Source organism: Taeniopygia guttata, chromosome 1 (assembly GCF_048771995.1).
Source record: "Taeniopygia guttata chromosome 1, bTaeGut7.mat, whole genome shotgun sequence".
NCBI lineage: Eukaryota > Metazoa > Chordata > Aves > Passeriformes > Estrildidae > Taeniopygia > Taeniopygia guttata.
The window spans coordinates 47,952,035-47,969,617 of NC_133024.1; the positions used below are offsets into that span (position 1 = coordinate 47,952,035).

The 17,583-nt window shown below is 39.0% G+C and overlaps 1 protein-coding gene across 39 annotated transcripts in view; it reads right to left on the bottom strand.

The window, feature by feature from the left end:
• LMO7 (LIM domain 7) overlaps window positions 1–17,583 on the bottom strand; it is a 132,284-nt gene that overhangs the window by 46,410 nt on the left and 68,291 nt on the right. For 2 of the 39 annotated variants that reach the window (XM_030271224.4, XM_030271202.4), the window contains exon 1: window positions 4,879–4,996. The exons of 35 other annotated variants lie outside the window; for them this stretch is intronic. The gene's annotated coding sequence lies outside the window, so the exon portion shown is untranslated. Of the gene's footprint in view, window positions 1–4,878; window positions 4,999–17,583 lie in introns of those variants that run through there. 2 more of the 39 variants (XM_072928119.1, XM_072928101.1) reach the window with 2 other exon arrangements.

The window sequence follows — 17,583 nt, forward strand, 5'->3', positions numbered from 1 at the left end:
CACACTAGTCAAAGGTTACAGGAAGAAAAGGAGAATAAACCATTCAGGAAACAGTTATGAGTTAGTGTAATGAGGACAGGGCTTGGTCACTCTTCATGGAAATGGAACAGTCAATGAGATGTGACAACCATCAGGGACACAGACCATCCCTTCCCTCCTCCTCCTTCTTCCTATTTTGAGAGCACCTTCTCCCACTCAGTGGCTCTGCCTTGACCACTCCCACATCATAAAGAAATCAGGCTATCAGGAACACAAACTCCTGATAAGAGTCTGATCTCCACAGTCCTTGCATGAAGCTTCCTTTGCATCTCATGCCAGAGATGCTTCTGGCTTTGTAGCCAATGACCTCTTTGCACAGAGGAACCCTCCTCTTTTAATGTGAAATATTTATACTTTTTTGGTTTTTAATCCCTTCCGAAACCCATTGCTTTTAGTTATTCACTCAAGACTATTTTTGAAGAAAAAAAATTTCCCCTTTTTTTCCAGTAGGCTAGTTTTTTTGCCAGTGTCCATGTTGCAGGGCACACCACAGCTGTGACTTAATGTGCTACTAGAGACAGGCTGATTTCCCAAGCAGAAAACTCAAAATTATTCTTACACTAACATTACACTTCTCATATCCAGTGGAGAACCTTTTAAAGGTTAGCATTCTTACCCTCAATGCCTTTTGTTAGCAGAATTTCTGCTTTTGTTTGCAATTACAAAAGTAGAGACCCTTGCTAAGGATGCCTTAAAGTTTTCTCCCGAACTTCAGCAGCCCAATGAGGAGGGGAAGACTCTACTTAGCTGGTAGGAGCATGTATCCAAAAGGCTGCCAGCCTTCACGTAGACCAAAGCTACAAGATTGAACACAGTGATGTTCACTTCTGCTTTCCTTGAGTTCTCTGAGATAATTTCAGTCAACCATTTTGCAACAGGACCAATATTTAGTTGTCTTTATATTTCAATATCATTTCCTTACTGGAATAACCATAAATGCACTAGGCGTGTGTATTTGGACTATACAACACAAAACTTAGGCCATTCAGGTAAACAAGACAGTCTGAGACGAAAAATGCAGGCACGTAGGTATTTCATGAATATGCAGACAGAATGACATACCCTGCCTCATTCCTGTTTACTGTGCTAACAACAGAAGCAAACAGACAAGCTGTTTACTCTTCATTCGTGAAGTTTCTTTACTTGCATTACTACTCTCCTTCTCTGAACTGCATCTATTGGTTTCTAAACTTTTTCAACAAGTTGTCACAGTAGACACAGTCTGAGCAGAAGAGAAGAAAGAAAAAAACAAGAGAAACCCTGCATTATTTGATGGTGCTTAACCAAGGAAAAGGATGATTCTGAATGATGAATGTATTGTCCTGGAATCTGCATTAAATCATAGGTATATAATTTTTTTTTTTGGTCAAAAAAAATCCTGATTAAAGAAGCAATGTTGTTACCTTACTGAAAGGTCTTAAAATTAATTTTTGACCAACAAATTTCACAGCTACATCTTCTCTGGGGCATGCAACTTGCAGAAGATATAGTTTGGGTTCGCTTGCTAACATTCTCCATGTGAAATAAGAGCCTTTAAAGCCTTTTACGTGTACAACTTGTCCAAGCTCATCTGTGTTTAGTTGCACATGCAATTGCCCTATTCCCTTCCAGGACACTCCATTTAAAATACCTATTGTGAAAATACCTATTGGTTAGAAGTGTGATAAAAATTGAAGAGCTTTTAGGAGGAATTACTTTTTCCTGTGAGTATCAAAATAGAAAAACCAAGGCTTTTAACTCAATTGTAGTAGTAAATGAAAACACAAAATGGAATAATTCTACTACATAGGAATATACATATATACGTAGATTAATGTTAAAGTAACATAACTACTGTGCAATCTATGCAAATAAATAATCTAGTGTCTTGTGTATAACTTTGAACAATTATAGTTCATAGGAGGGGACAAGCTAGAGGTACCAGCCTCAAGCATAACAAATTCTTTGCTGCTGTAAGAGTAGGCATGACCCTACAACTCTTCTGACAAACTGTTACCTAACAGCAAACTCCTGCTCTCACCTCTAACTCCCCTTCACAATACTGCCTCTAAATACACAGGGCTTCAAACTCAGCTTCTTATACATTATTTGAATAAATCATTTATAAAATGGAATAGAAGAACTTCAGCAATGTAGCTTTTAAACACTCTGGGACACCTACAACCTTATTTTAAACATAACCCTACAGCACTGAAGTGCGTGCACAACTGATTGCAGAGACATTTCTCATACAACAGCTAACTTAGGAATTGATGGGGTAGCTCACTTGCTGAAGTATCTTCGTCAATGCAAATAAAATGCCAATACTACATTTGGTTACTGTGAAAGAAGTCTGATTTTTCCTGTTTTCATCCGAAGTTGTCACAGAGCCAGCCCAGTTGGTGCTAATAATATTCTTTATGAATATTGGTGTAACCCGATTTCTGGTTTGAATAGGTGAATAACTTTCAGTATAAAGTTTTATGTGGGCTGCAGCTTTGCCCAGGAGGGCACAGCCAAGGCATCTTAAAACTAATCTGCTGAAAGAATTCAGTTCCTCCCCACACAATAATGCAACACTACTTACTAAAGCACTTTGTGTATTTTTAAACATTAACTTCTCTGTCTTCCCACAAGATTTTTATATCTGCTTTCATTAACAATACAGCTTTGCTAAAGATGTCTGAACTAAGCAAAGAAAGCTGCTAAGTAGAGCAGCTAAGATCTTACTGGAAAAAATTTCTTATAAATACTTTGTCTGCTCTTGCCACAGTCTCAGCATTTAAGCATTCATTCTGAAGCTCAAAAAAAAAAAACCCAACACCAATCCACCTATCCTAACCTCCATACCAAATTCCAGCTAACAAAGAGGTCTCAAAATTGTAAAAGTAGAATCCTGATTCACAAAGTGTGAACCTTAAATGTTGGCAGTGGTATTAATAAAAGTTTACATACAATTTCATGATTAGCCACCCCGGAAAAGATCTCCTAATCACCGCATGAATGTCTAAAGGCCACGAGACAACAACACGTGGGGGATATTACAATAGTAATTGTGAAGCACAACCACATAAATCCAAGTTGAACACTGATGAAAAAAGATGTGGAAGAACTACCCGTGGAGAAATAATACCTTCTGTGTAAATCATCTCATCTACGTCAATCCTTGAGCAAACAGAAGAAAGACAAATGGGACAGGAATAGCTCTCACTGGTTGGTGCGTGATACGGAACACCTCTGGTACATTTGAACACAACACATATTGACAAACATTGCTTCCAGCCAGCACAGACCGACAGATGTTTCTCTAACAAAGACTACTCTACAAGAGTAAAGCAAAGTGACACGGCAGATCAACACAAGGCTGAGCCACAGCATAAGAAATTTATTCTCAGCTCCACTGTTTGCTCAAGGTTAAACAGCAGAATTAGTCACCAAGGCCCTAGCCAGACAATACAAAGGTTTTGGCAGCAGCTCCAACTTAAGGATTTCCTGGTCCCCCTCTCTCTTTCAGCCACTCCTTTTTGCTGCCCCCGTGGTTATGCCAACACAACCCTGAATCACACTGCTGTTCCATGCTGCCAGAGGGCTACACCTGTTTCTATGAGTTTTTCCTAATACACATTTTCAACTTCCAAATTAGCTTGCTGATCTGTTTTAGATCATGCTCATACAAACAATTACACCAGCACCATGGCAGAGGAGCAGGCCGGGGGCTTGGTGGAGGAGGACTCTGCTCCAGACACCAGTACGGTGAGAACCCCCATGCGATGACCCTGAGACAGAGGTGCTCTGTGCTTCCCATTTTTAAGGAGTGAGGAAAGCTTGCTGGGATTATTTTAATACATTTTGGGGCATTTAAAATAAAATTTTTAAAAAATGTAGACAATCATACATAGTACTTTTAAGAAATCATGAACTAGAGTTTAACCAATTAGAAAACATATTCACTGACACCTACAGACACCTCTCTAGTGCCTCCATATAAAACAGCAGTGCATTTTAATAAGCTAGATTTTTTTACTTATTTCAAAAATTTTTAAACAATAAACTCAACAGTTTCGATTTATTATTTTTCTGACACACGATACAGTCTTGTTTCCCCAAATCCTAACATGTATTGAATTCCAACAATAGCAACTCATGATGTCAAATCTACTTTAACACTTCACTTTATTATTTTCCAGGAAGAACAATGTGGAGCTCAGGACCACATCCAAGATACCAGAAGTCTGAGCAAAATTCTGGAAGATTATTTTAAAGCATCCTGTTCAGAGAAGGGTCTGTTTCTCATATGGAAACATATTTAAATATAGTTATAAATTGATGATTTAAAATAAAAAAACAAAACCAACAAACAAAGAAGCAAGTTTGAATGGAGATTCCTCTTCCACAAAATAAGGGTTAGCTGACAAGAATACATGTGGTCCTGTCCAAAGAGATAAGACAAATCTGAACCCATTTATGGGGAGAAAGGAGGAACAGAGACACTCCCACTGACAGAAAGGAATGTGGCAGTGACAAATGCACCCTGCCCAGTGCCAAACCCATCCCTCGGTGACGAATACTTCAGAAACCCCAACAGCTCCCAACCCTGTTTTCTGTCCTTTCCTCTGAACTACAGATCTCACAAACACAAGACTTGAATAGATTTCTGTTTGAAAAGAAGTACTGAAGCTCTCCCTTTCAGCTTCTGTCCATCAAGGCAGCAGTCACACCTCCAAGACGCCCATTGAAGGGCTTGGAAGAGCCATACCCTGGCCCAGGAGCTGGGGCAAATCAGCTGACCGCAGAAAAGCCCACTGCCCAGCTCCTTGCTGACTCTAGGTGCTCAGCCCCACACTGACCAGCTTCACTTACAATTCTGAGGAAGATGTCGGAGGATTTGAAGGACTCCTGCACCCCTGCAGGGTATTGCTGCGCAGGAGATGAATGCTGCCTGTCCAACTAGCAGCGGGCTCGTGCTAAATTTCAACCTCTTTGGCCACCTACTCAGCTGCTATTAATATTGCTGTTATCGGATTTCACTGAATTCCCACGTGCTGCTGAGAATAGAAAGGCTCCAGTGGAAGATGTGGCTGCTGCATGGGTACAGAAACATGAGGACATTCCTCCAGCACTTGGATTCTTAGCGAACTGATATTCAACCCCGAGAGCCACAGTTCACTGCTGAGAGTGCTGGAAATAAACGAGCCAGGCTACGGCTGCAGAGTTCAAGAACAGCGTTTGGAAACACACCTTTCTATTTGACTATAAAAAGCACATACATTTTCCATAGCAATACATCCACCAACTCAATGCCACTCATCACAACAGCACACAGAGTCAGGTATAAAATGACAGCAGAAAGCATTTCTCCGTGCCCCTAAGGAACCCCTGGCTGACAGCAAGGAACTCCGTGACCCTGATGAATGAGAAGCCTGTCTCCACCCTGCACCCCCACCTTCTAAAGCTAAGGGGTGGAGGAGAAATGCTCAAGAAGGAAAAGGCAGAGAGGGACTAGAGCCAGCCAACACCCTCCGTGGGAACACATCACCATCTATGGCTTCAGAGTCTGTCTTCTCACACTGCCTCTTGAGCATGGTGCTTCCTTGCTGATCCACCCATTATGCCTCCACACCATTCTGAAATCTCTTATCAAAACAAAAACAGGCACTTCTAGCAAAGTGCATCAACCCCAGCAAGTCACCAGATGATAACATTATCCATTTCCTCATGCTCTTTTCCGACCCCTCCCTGGGTGGTCCATCTCTGCCAGCTTCCTCATATTCCAGTCTAATCTAGAGGTTTCCCCCAAAGAGAAAACTAGTATCCTGTAGGGAAGAAGGCATGCCTGTCAAATAAAAAATAAAAATGAATCCCGCAGAAGAGCAAGCAGAAGAGCCTCAGTGATTACCTGAGCACTCCTTGTCTGACAAGTGAGCAGGGCAAGTAGCATGGAGCACTCACTGCAAGTTGCTGTGACAAAAAGGAAGCTGATAGGATCATGCATCTTCCTGCTAAAATACTAAGCTCTATTAAAGAAAATTAGAGTCGGACTGGATGATTTCTGAGATCTTTTCCAAAATAATTTTTTCTAAAATTTATAATAATTAATGTAGATTTGTTGATTGGTCCCTTTCTGTGACTTTTTTTTACACCATTCCTAAGCCTTCTCTAAAAACTCATCAGCGTCACTAATTACAGGCAATTAACCTGTGTATTTCTTGTACTGTTTTGTTTGCTTGGTTTTTCCAGGACAAAACTAGAATTCTTTCCCAATCTGTATTGGGTACTTTCAATTCCAGATCTAGACTGGCACCTACACAAAAATAATTCACCAGATATTTTATTTCTGAAATCTAGTGGTCACATGCCATACACTTTGACCAAGAGACATAAGAACATCCACTGAGTTTTATGAGAAAAGATGGACTCTGCGCAAAGTATTAGAAGTTGTGCAGTTGACTCTCAGCTCACACAGAGTGTTAGGAGTTCTCAAATCATCTTGCTAACACTCAAGAGGACTTTTTAATTTCACACGTGAAATTAATTCTTTCTCAAGGAAAAAAAAAACACTGTAATGTACACAGTATTTTAGATAAATTGATAGATAGCTATAATAGCAGTTCTTACAAATGTTATAGGTTTTTATATTTTCCCAAGTATTTAGAATTTGGAGCATATAATTTTGCTGAATCTCTCCTTTTATTGCCCTGCTGCCTTTTTTTCTTTTATAAAAACCTGTACATATTTCAGTTGACCTTTGCACAAGGATTACATTAAATGTTCACCCCCCCCCTTCTACCTTTTTTTCTTCCTTGTACCTCAAGAATCAACATACTTTCATCAGGATCATTATCTACATTAAGTTCTCTTGCATTCAGTTTTAAAGATCCGTGACCTTCATTCCCTCACACAAATCTAGACCATATTGTATAAATTTTGTAGATTAATTTGAAGAGAAGTCAAGATGGGGAATGTGCCATTTTGCTAACAACCTTTCCAAAATAAATAGTTGGTATATCTGGGGAGTCACTTAAAAATAAGTATCAAAATAGACAATTAAAAGCAATCATGTAAGTTTTTAGAAATATATTCAAAACCACAAAAATATGCAGCTGCTAGCTTGCTCAAAAATAGTTCAAGAGCATTATAAAAAAAATTATGTAAAAAGTATATTATTTTCTTCAGCTAAGCTGCAGCAACCATGCCAACTCAGTATTTTTTTTCATGACATGACCAAAACTCATATTCTCTACTGCCTGATGCCTCTTTGCCATTATTAAGTATTTACAAAACCATTGTCCTTTTTACTCCCAACTCTCACACCTAACTGGAATATTTCAACATCCCCACTTTACACATAAACACTAGAAGTAATTTTTTAGACTAGCCCTCAATACTGACCACATTAATTCCCACCAAGCCTTGATGAGACATGTCTGTACCAACTCCAGGTATGAATAAACAAATAACTGCAAGGTAAGTTAGGGTAAGAAATTTTCCACCTACCAGCTACTCCTAGCAACTGCCTATGGGCACTCTCTTACACTTAACCCCCAGGACTAACACAATTGTTAAATTTGGATTTAGAGGTGGTCCCTTGGGAAGAGTTAGGATTTGGCGGTTTATACAACATTGCTTGCTCAGAAAGAGATATTTTTATAGCCTCTGTACACAGGGAAGAGGAAAAAAAACACCCCAACAACCTCCTACATTCGATCTCCTCCCTTAGTCCATGCCCAGGGAAAGATCCAGTAAATGTAATCCTTTGTTATCCTTACATCAAGCAAACAAGCAATGATGCAGAAGTGCTTTGTGTATAAGCAAAGCAGTTTACCACAGTTTAGAACACTCAAAAGCAAGGTTTACTCAATTCCTCAGGGCATGCAAAAAAAAAAGAAAAAAAAAAAAAACCCCAGAACTCAAGCCTGTGCTGCATAATTTATATCAGATATTTGGCAATGAACATACCCTCTGATAAAGAAAAAAAGATGAATGACAGTGACTTGTACTGGATATTGCTGTATTCACACTTGTGCTTACATTGAGCTTCACCAGTTGAAATAGGCATCTGCTTGGCTGCAGTTGTTATGACACATACTCAGAAAACAATTCAGAACACAGGTGACTCAGAGTTACCAACAGAAGCTACAGATGCCCTGTTCTGAGCCCATAAAAGTAATCCAGGATTCAGTCCACCACAGTCATCATCTCCTCAGGAAAGCCAAGACCAATAAATGCCACATATATGTATGAGGGATAGTTATAGACTAGAGAAGAGGCAGATCCCCACCATTTTGGGGATACATGGAATTTACAGCACCTGGGAGTCATTTCACAGATTTCCAATAGCTCATTTCTTTCCTCTAGAGCAATTCCAATATAGTGCTGGCCAAACTGTTGCACAGGAGGACAGAGAATAGGAGCAGTATATATGCCAGACACTCTTGTCATTCTAAACTTTTGTTACATTATTAAAAAACAAATGCTTTTTTGTTCTGCAGTTCAAAGAGGGACTACTAAAAGCACAGCTTTTGGGAAAGAGTGATAGAGCTAGGACTTTGAAAAAATTTACATTTATTGATAGAGATACAGAGCAAAGATGAAGAAATGGAGGTGCAAGGTAAGAGCAGCTTAGTCCGTGATAAAGATTTTGGAAACAAGATGAACTGACGCTGCATTTGTCCTTAAGTAGAAGTAAATCACTACTGCATGACTGAATAATTTAATTTAGTCTCTACACTTGGACTAAAAGCTTTAAAAAACTACTGGGTTTTCTCAGTAATATTCTGGCAAAATATTTCATGAGCAAATAAGAAGCACTGAAAAAAAAATTATTATGCTTCCCTTTTGGAATTTTGCCATATTTTCTCTATGTTTCTTTGTGTTACCTTAGCAACACAGAGCACAACATCATCACACAGAGCACAAGAGTATGAAATACAGTCTGAACCTGACTCCTCTCTATTAAGCACCGTTTTCTATTAACTTAAGGTGATCAAATACATCCAAAAGGAATGAGATATGTAGATACAACAGAACTTCATTATTTCCCATGTTTTCTTGATCTGCCTGCGTTTGTAAAAACATATTTAGAGCTAGGAAAGAGCTCCTCAATTAGTGCAAAGTCAAATACTAATCTGTGCAAGGTTAACAGAAAAAAATACTGAAAGAGGATGTATTGCCTTGAACCAGCTCTCAGAAGACATGGTGTTAAGTAGCAGCAAAATTTAAACCAAAAACAAGATACAAAAATCAAGCTACACCAACCAATAGCACACTTAAGGTAAAACATGCCCATCTCTTTTAGGGAGCAGACAAGATCTAAGACAAGGCTATATTATTTTCCACATTTCCTGCAATTCTCACCTCCCATCCTCAGCTCTTGAAACATGCACCATTAAGAGAGCTCCTTAAGTATTCACCTATTCTGATTCAGTTTTCTTACAGCTTCAGATTTATTTCCATAGCATTTGAAGTATCTAAATTGAATTTGTTGCTATCAGTAACTGGATAAATATTACCTTTTTAAATTAGCTTTTTTTGGGTGAAAAACAATTTTTCCACCCCAAAAAGCAAAGAGTGCTTTAAGGCTACTTGGAGCAGCCAGCTCAGAGGGTAATTTTAAACATTTGCTCAAAACATTAAAGTTTTTGGGCCAGGTTTTCTGGCCAAGTTTTTAATGTTGGAAAAATGAATGCTTCTTTACTGTAAAGTGAGAGAATGGGTAAAAGTCCAAATACTTGCTTTGCCAGAATGTTAGAAAACTTGTGTGGGAGGCAAAAAAAAAGAGGGGTTGGGGGAGGAGAAAAGTTAAGCTAGTCTGACCATATCCCTCTGAAGCTGGAATTTACATTCATTCTGACCATCCCAACCAACTGAAACCAAACGTGCCATTAGTCACTTAGGAGTTTCTGTTTTAAAATTAGAGGAGTCTGAGAATAAAAACTTGAAGAAAATTAATGATATGGGAAAGCAATCCTAGCCAGGGAACTATAGATGATCTCACACCACTCTTTCACCAGTACTCATGAAGTATGTAATTTGTATCACAAAACTGATGACTGAGGGAAAAAAAAGGCTTAATACACCAATTAAGACATCACCAAAATGCTCCAACAAGCTATTACAACTAAGTCTGCTGGTAGGGAAGTAGTGGAACAAAACGATCAGATTCTGCTCCAAGTAAGGCCATGGTAATATTCCCAACATCTTTAACGAGTCCATGAGTAAATACTAAATTGGGCATCTTCCTTCTCATGAGAAAGAAGAGACTATAAGCATCAAGTCTTGGAAATTACAGTTAGCCATCTGCAGAATTTCACCAGCTGCTCAGCCAGATGAAGCACTGGAGAAGTGGGTTCCTTAAAACACACATGGTGGTTGTATGCTAACCTTCCCAGAAGTCAATCAAACCACAGAGCCAAAATAACACAAAAGTAACCCTCAGGCTCTTGACAGGACTATTCTATAAATTCTTTGTCCAAAAATCCTCATAATTTCTACACAAAAAACAGGCACTCTTTATCACCAAGAGAAGATTAACAAAAACCTTGAGACTCTCATCTAGGAATCCACAGCTTTTGAAAACTAAGGGTGTCTCAAAACCTCTGTGAAGCACAATCATTACTGAATTTAATCACTGGAAAGATTATCAAACTAATGGTTAAACTGAAAAGTATGTCAATAGTGCCAATTTACTACAAGCTGCACCTTCCCATGGGACAGTACGCATGCTGCATTAGCAACTGCTACATCCAGATCTCTTACCTTGGAAATGTCTATGGAAGTATCCCTTTTGATCTCAAGTGTTTGGCCCTATTTTATTCAGAAATCCCAACAGCAACAGTGTTGTCACTATATTCATAGTTTTACAGTTCAGTGAAAAGCCAAGACTTTACCATCATCCTGCAATTAGGACTGATAATCTAGACAGGATGAAAAATAAAAGGCAGTTCAATAAAATTAATGGGATGTTTCTCCTCTTGATTATACTTATTTTTACTTGAAACAAATTACAGTTGCAGAAGAATCACACAAAAAGTCATCTTAGCAATCTCATCACCAACACGCACCTTACAACATTGAGACTCAAAATATTTACCAACATCTCCCCTTCTTCTTTTCACCTTCAGGCTAACAGAGCTACAGGAAGGAATTAACTCCGTGTGGAGGAGGAATACCCAGTAGTACCCTCCAATGAGAAGAGGATACACCAATCTCTGCTGATGTCTTAGGAATAAGTTGCTAAATTGCAGCGAAACACAGCTATTCCTTGACAGGAAGATATCTTAGAAAGTACAGGAGAAAAAAGCAGGATGGACATACCTTCACCCTTTGACCCACAGGTAGTACACATGGATGGTAAGCTTGAGCATTATCATCAAGTTTGGTTTCCAGAGAGCAAACTGTTGACTGCATTACCCACACAACACTGAAAGAGTTTTGCAATAGGCTACCACTTTCTTACTGCATGAAGACAGACAGGTGGAAAATACCATGAAAAAATAGCTTGAATGTTCTTAATGTATTATCTTGTCCCCATTTCAGTTTAGATGCAGTTAGTGGTCCACTTAACCTGCTACAGTAATATATTTTAAAAATAAATTTAATCAAAGTTCCTTTTGTAGATGAGGGTTATTTTAAGCAAATGAAGGTACAAAGATAAGCAACAGTCTTCATCATCAAGGAAATGCATTTATGGCAGGGTAGAAGAGTACACAAGTTTCCAAAGATACTAAAAAATAGCTCATTCTGCCACATAAGTTATGCAAGCATCATCTTTGGTAACAGAAATCAGTACTATCAAAAGCAGTTCACGATATAACAAATCAGCCATCTGTTGTACGCTGCTTTATTGAGAGACACTGATTCAGAACCGCTCCAATAGTCAAGATATTTACTGCTCAGAAAGAAGATAAATATGAAGCCTTCTGCCACACTGCATTTAAAGATCTTCCCTTAGACAGCACATTGAATACATGTAAAAATATGCGCCACAAGGTTTTTTTCATGTAGGAAAGAATCTGTGGAAGCTTCTGCTAGGGAAAGAAATCCAGAACTGTTGCATGAACTCCAGACAGAATGTCAAACATGTAATTACTTGACATATTATTAAAGGTAACATAGTTATTACTTAAGGCCCTGAAGGAAAAACCCTGACACAGGATAGGTACACAGGTGAGTATATTTGAACTTTTTTTTGCATAATAAAGTTCCCAACAAAAACTGTACATTCCTTCAAAAAGGAAAGCCACGAGGAAAAGAATAATAAATTAAAAGCACAGATATATCATTCTATGCAAAGAGAAAAAAATGAACTCTCATCTCAAATGCACTCTCAGACTTCCTCTCCTTTTAAGCGATGACATTAAAATTGATGAATGCTGATAGCACAGAAATCAACAAATTGGATGTGAGGTAAACAGGCCATTTAAAATACATAAATGCACATTTAAATTAAGTATGTGCTGATTTTCAGTTTGTAAAATCTCATATGCACTCATTTTGAGTGTCATACCAATTCTCCTCAAAAAGAAGTTCACTAACACATTCACAGAGCAGCTTACAGAGCAGCTTACAGAAATAAGAATTGATTTTAAATTCTACTTTCTTCACAAAGGCTTTTATTTTTGCTCATTTTAGCTTGCATACAGGATCCTGTGTTTCATGGGTAGAACCAAGGCTTGCCAAACTTCTTTCACAAGCTAAAGACTGGCCAGTGAGCTCTACCAGCAGTAACAGAGCTTTAGTTAAAACAAAAAGCAATTCCCTTTGAAAAATTACACATATAATTATCCAATGAACACGACATCACAGTATTTACTCTCTTATGTAATTTTTAATTTTATTTCAGGCACTAAGATTAGAATGGATTGAAACTTGCTGTATTTAATGTGACAACTTTTTCTGCCCTGTCTCTTCTGAAAGTGTTAAGTTGGCCATCTACACCCAGTTTGTCTTATACTCTTCTCTTTTTTCCTTTGTATCTTGCTTGTGTTGACCTTCATTTTAAAAAGTCACACACTTTCAAACTCAGGCCATAAATTAATCTCTGCTGTATCCTCTACCACTAGGGAAAGTACAAGGTAATGTTTTCAAAAAACTACCCACTTACTATTTTTTTGTACATAAGGACTGGGGCATTACACACTTTAATAAGCAAATGCATGGAAACCTGTACAGCTGCCTTTTGTAATACCATTAAAGACTAACCTTTCATAACTGTCATCTGCTCTCTACTTCAAAGTGTGCACTCTTTGAAGCTGACCTGGTGTTGCTGTTTCTTGTGAGTTGCCTGGCAGAGGCATCTGAGCAATAGAGAATGAAAACAGTGGGAAAGCATCTTTACAGGGTATCCCAAGTTAGCTGAAGAGTTACAGAAGGCTATTCCAAATAACAGCAGCAGTGGCACACAGACTGCCTGCAAACTAGAAAGAGCTAGAAGCCAAGCAGATGCTACCTGCTCTTCATTAGCTGTAAAAGCAGATTATCAAGGTTTTCACAGGTAAAGTAAAAAATAAATTAAGAAAAATCTCAATGCACTTGTTTTGAAACTGAGGGGAGTCTTCATAATTAAAACTGCATTGACAAAGAAGTCGCATTACCAAGAGTTGAAGTAACCTGAAGTAGTTAGCTGGAGTACCCTCTCATATCTGAAGACAGGAAAAAAACTCCAAAGTTTAGTCGTTTTCTTCCACTGTGCTTACTGCTGCTTACTTTAGCTTTTAAGGAGGACAGTCTCTCCTGTGACTGCAGATGCACAAATAACAGTAACATGTTCCATTAAATGTTGAATGCCAAAACCTACATGCAATTAAGCTTGACCAAACAGTTTCTAGGAGCTTGAACATATTTGCTTTCCTGACAAAAATTCTGCAAACAAAAGCTCCTTCTATAAGTAATGTACACGTGCCTTTGGTACACGTCCATCAAAAAGATTCCTGCCCTGGGAGATGAAAGCAGGCTTCTTCTCTCTCTCCCTGGTCTGACTGATCAGGCAGTAATAAATCATGTTTAAATGATGGGAAATCACACAAACACATTCTTGGACAACAGGTGACAAGAAGAAATTTCAAGTGTTCACTGCTTCTCCGTCTCTCCTGAACTCTAAAACTCTAATTAAGATAGAATCATAGAATTGTTTAGGTTGTAAAAGACCTTTAAGATCATCGAGTGTGACCATTAAACCAGCACTTGTATGTTCACCACTAAACCATGTCCCAAAGCGCCACATCAATAAGCCTAAGCACCTCCAAGGACAGTGACTCTACTACTGTCCTGGACAGCCTGTTCCAATGCTTCACAAGTGTTTAATTGAAGAAAACTTTTTCTAAACCACACAATTGGTTGTCCTTTTGTCACAACTTGAGGCCATTTCTTCCTGGCCTGTCACTTGTTACTTTGGAGAAGAGGCTGATCCCCACCAGGCATTTGTGGAGATCAGTAAGGTCCTCCCTGAGCTTCCTTTTCTCCAGGTCAGACATCCCCATCTCCCTCACCTGCTCCTCATCAGACTTATGCTCCAGACCCTTTACCAGCTCCACTGTCCTTCTCTGGACACACTCCAGGACCTCAATGTCTGTCCTGGAGTGAGGGGCCCAAAACTGAACACAGGACTTGAGGTGTGGCCTCACCAGTCCTGAGTACAGGGGGACAGTCACTGCCCTGCTCCTGCTGGACACACTCTTGCCAGGATGCCACTGGCCTTCTTGGCCACCTGAGCACATGCTGGCTCATGCTCAGCTGGCTGTCAACCAGCGCCCCCAGGTCTTTTTCCGCTGGGCAGCTTTCCAACCACTCTTCCCTAAGCATTGAATGTTGAGACCCAGGAGCAGGACCTGGCATTTTACCTTGTTGAACATCATCCAGCTGGCCTTAGCCCATCCATCCAGCCTGTCCAGATCCCTCTATAGAGTCTTCCTACCCTCCATAGATCAATGTTCCTGCCTAGATTGGTGTCATCTGCAAACTGAGGGTGCAACTTCCCTTCCCCCTGCCTTGTCTGCCCTTTCACTACAGGGTCCCATTGTGCAAACACACTTTCTGAGAAAACCAAGTACCAGTCTTTCATTCCAGCTTTTCTCCTGATAAAACTCACGCTGTTCATTAAAGAAAGGAATTTTAATGCACAACTTTGGCCCACACGTGACACAGCACAAGCACAGAGCACCTGCCTTAGTCCTCCTGTGCTGGCAGCCTCGTGCACACTGAGAGCAGCTACTGGGCCACCCATTGCTCACATAGCACCCAAGCAAGCCAAACTCCAGCACTCAGACTCATCCTATTTGGTGCCACCATTCCCTGGATTTGTAGATTTAAAATGTATCCTAGCAATGAAACACATAATACTGAGGAAAAAAAATAAAAGTAATTTACAAATGCAGTCACATCCTTTAGGTTGCGATCATGATGAGTACATGATCAGACTGAGTACATTACCTGGATAACTAGAGATTTCTGTATAGGTTATTTATCAAACTAGCTTGTTGAATACATTCACAAATTACTCAAGTGGTATTAGAGAAAACTGAATTGAACTAAGGACTTTGCTTGCAGCTTTACGAGGGACATGCTTCAGAAAGACAAAATGTTGTTAATAAAAAGAAAATTATCCTTTTGCAAGAGATTCTGTTCCTCTTGAGAGAATAAAAATATCACAATGAAATAGCAAATACTACTAAACCACAAGCACTAAGTGACTTTCGTATGATTTCCCAACAGCAGCCAACATTCAATACCAGAGGCAAGCTCAGGTTTCAAAGAATAAAATGTTCTGCACACAGAGAGAGAGGGTTTTGCAGGACAAGCAGAGTATCATTACCAACGCATCTCATTCTGTGCTTATTCAGCCTGTGTGGGTGTGCCTTCTACATAACCATCTGATGTGTGATTTTACATTTACATTTCCCATGCCAAAATCAGTAACAAAACCTCTTGAATTAAATGATCTTCTGAGAGCAAAAGTAGCTTTTAAACAACTATACTGAATACAGCATAGGCAAATATATGTACCAGCTTATTTCAACAGACTTTCAGCCATTCTTATTCATTATTCTTCTGAAGCTTTCCATGAAATTTCCAATGGCTTAATGAAAAACTGTCATATGTTAAATTGCTAATAATTAATGATAACATTTTTTCCCTGTGCTTGCACAGCCTGGTCATATACAGAATACTGGTCTGGATTAAGAGACCTACCATGATTTTATTAATCTTTTCAGATAGCTTTACACACAATGTTCTACATTTGCTAAAGCTTAACAATAGCAGATTGCTTGATTGATTTATCAAATTGAATTAATTGTTTCCATATGATTTGTGTTTGGTTTTTTCCTTAGTTTTGTTTCTTGGAGTTTTCCCTAGAGCTACAGAAGTTAAAAGCAGCTTTTACTGTATGCAACCTTTCCAAAACCACACACAGGAACATCCACATGGGGCCAGATCAAAAAACTGAATCAAGTCAAAGATTTCATCCTCCCTTATAATCCCAAGTGGTTGCCTAAGAAAGAGCAAAAATAGACAGGAAAGATGCTTCTCCCTTGTGGACTCTCTAAGCTAGATGTGGTTTCCACATACTAAGTCACTGTTAAAAGATGTCCCTTCTTTTAAGATTTCTCCACTACCCTTGAATGCAAGTAAACTTTGATTATCCACATAATCTGTTGGCAAGGAAGCCTACTTCCCCTTCATTGATTATTCATATAACATGGCATGCAGTGACCAGTTGAATCACTTGTCCACACCATCTGCTAGGTTTTTTTTGTTGTTGTTTATTTGTTTGTTTTAAGCTTGCAACTTAGTCCAGCTCTCCTGTTCAGCCATCACCTCTCATTCAGGAGTCTCAGTGTACTTAACTAAGCCTGCAGGGGAAGTTATTCTTACTTTTAGACAGAGTGCTGCTATGAGGGTGAAGATATTCCAGTTCCATAGATCTGCTTTGGGGGAATTTGGGCAAGTGAAAAAGTGAGAAAAAGGAAAATGATCCAAGTCCAAAACTTCATATGGTATTACAACACCAGCAAATGCCAGATTAACCATAGCAGCATAGTACAGTGCAATTGTTTTTCCTATTCCTAATACTTGTTTCTGGAATAAGGTCGGGTCCTTTTTTTTTTCTTCGTTGTTTGTACTTTTGCTCGTTTGGGGTTTTTTTTGACTGGCACTGAACACTGACTTCATGAAACTTCTGAAATAACTAGTACTGGTCAGGCCTGAGATAAAGGGGTCAGAAGTCAGCATTTCATACACAAAACTGAAATTGTTCTGCTTTCTTGTTAAAGTAACCCAAATTTCCTTCAATTATGTACATAAAAAGAGCACAGTTTCTGAAAAAAAATAAAACAAACCAACTGAAAACTACTATTAAAAGCTGTTTACAAGAGGAGTTATCACTGGTATATTTGGACAGATTAGGATTCAGTTGTGGAATTGTACAGTAATTCTCTAACTGCACAGATCCATGTTGAAAATACATGACAGCTTCAAGTCAAACCACACATAAATAAACTGCCTTCTGGTAGCTCAGGCATTTTTAGCTAGTGCTTTACCAAGTACATCACTCACCCCCAAAAATTATCA